The sequence below is a fragment of the Otolemur garnettii genome, unplaced genomic scaffold, assembly GCF_000181295.1.
Source record: "Otolemur garnettii isolate 467f Iridium unplaced genomic scaffold, OtoGar3 scaffold00057, whole genome shotgun sequence".
Classification (NCBI taxonomy): domain Eukaryota; kingdom Metazoa; phylum Chordata; class Mammalia; order Primates; family Galagidae; genus Otolemur; species Otolemur garnettii.
In genome coordinates, this window is record NW_003852452.1 from 5,160,287 (window position 1) to 5,162,565 (window position 2,279).

The window sequence follows — 2,279 nt, forward strand, 5'->3', positions numbered from 1 at the left end:
AGAACTTCAAGATGGCTAAAACACAGAATGCAAGAAGGCGAACGTGTGATGAGATGGGGCAGGTCGGGCTGCAAAAAGACTTCAACAGTTTCATAGGTTTGGACTACATCATGAGGTCAATGGGAAGAAAATGAAGATTTTAAAGTAAGCGAAGAAATGTTGTTAACAAGGCAGATTTTGTAATTGATGACACGTGGGAGTGGGGAAGGACTGTGCAGGTGTCTGGAGTCTCTGAATGGCATTTGTTTAGATAAAGAGTGGAATGGCAGATTTTGAGGGAAAGATGACGATGAGTTCAGTTTTGAACATTTTGAGAATGAGACACTTACAGGGCATCCAAGTAAGGATTATAAATCCAGAGTTCAAAATGGAAGGCTGGGCTGGAGATGAAGATTTTGGACTCTTTCCTACTGTTTCATTTTTCACATTGCTTTCAAGGTTCTCTTTCCATTGTAGACAAAACTGTATGAGACCCCGATGGAAAAGCTACTGTTGTCTCCTTATGGAAACTCTACCAGGATGGTGGGCAAAGACTTCTAAAATCCAGTCCTTGCAAAACTTTCCAGACTAACACTTTAACAACATCACTTATACTTCAGGGGGACATAATTTCTCAGTGTTCACTGAATTCAAAGTTTATTCTTGCCTCCTTGTGCTTTTAAAACATGCTGTTTCTTCTACTTAGAATGTTTTGCTCATCTTCTTTTCAATCTGAATAACTCCTGCTCTTCCTTTAAGACCTTAGTTTAAGTGCTAGTTCCTCTGAAATACATTTTCTATTATTCTCCTGTCACCTTGTAAATATCAGAGGTGCCAAAAAATGTATATGCATTTCAAGAGATGTATTACTTGTGCCCAAGCAGTAGTTCACCACCATCAGAAGGGTCTGGTAACCACTTTGAGCACCCCTTGTAGTTGCAGAAGTCACACGCAACCTGTATACATCTCTTGCTATGGTTATACACTGAGTATTACGATTTTAATCCAGTTTTTTCCTTTCTTAAAATGTGTATACAGTTTTTGGCCCCCTTTTATTTCTACTATAAAACAATGCTTCCCAAACAGCAGGTCCTGTCTCATTTAGAGGGTCAAGAAAGATATTTATTTATTATTGTTGGGGATTCATTGAGGGTGCAAAGAACCAGGTTATACTGCTTCCATTTGTTAAAGTCCCTCTTATAATTGTGTTCCGTCCCCAAGAGGCATGTCACACACCATGAAGAAAGGTATTTATTAATAAAAATGAACTAGAAGATAGTAAGAAATACAGAGTGTATTGTACTTAGAAAAATAAATACTGTTTCTTGAAACATGTGCTTCAGTTGTGTACATATGTATAGACATATTTTGAGTAATGATATAAAACATATTTATTCCTGCGGCTTTGGGTCAAAAATATTTGAAAGCCGCTGTTCCTACTACTTTTGGTTGCTTAACTCTTTGTCTCTCACTCTAGAAAAAAAGAGCCTTAGTCATTTTTATGTCCCCAGTGTCTGGCACTGGGACTGGGTGATGATTGATGTTCCTGTTTATTAATTACCTAGTATCTTTTTAATTTGCGTACTCTTGGACCATTTACTATCAGTTGCACACCCACAGATGTGGAAACTCAGGCATAAATATATAGGGTGGACATAAAGTTCGTGTGCAATTTATACGGTATGTAATTTTATGAAAATGTAATATATTCTGTAATTTACAAAATGTCCATCATTCTACTTCTATTTTTAGAGTGCTAATTCCCAAGGACGAGCGAGCATACTGCCACAGTGGTTTCCCTGCTATCTTAAGGAGAAGCCTGTGATTCTGCAGCATGGCTTACAGACCTCAGGCGAGGAGGGAAGGAATGAGGATAAGAATTTGGGATAAATATTAGAGTCTGTTTGGACAAGATGGATTTTTTTTTTAGCATAACATGACTAGTAAGATTGGCTTTTCCTGTCTGGTGAAATAAATAAGATGTATTTTTTAATGAACTTTAAGAACCACGCATACTTTTGCTGGCCACACTATTCTTTTAATTCATTCAACCAGTATTTATCAATAACTGTAGAGGATATGCTAGAGCATATATAAGCGAATGGTTTCTAATACTTGCTTAAAGAGCCTACTTAGGCTCAGCGCCTGCACCACAGTGGCTACGGCGCTAGCCACAGGCGCTGAGGGTGGTGAGTTCAAACTCAGCCCAGGCCAACTAAACAACAACTGCAACAAAAAAATAGCTGGGCATTGTGGCGGGCGCCTATAATCCCAGCTACTGAGGCGGCTGAGGCAAGAGA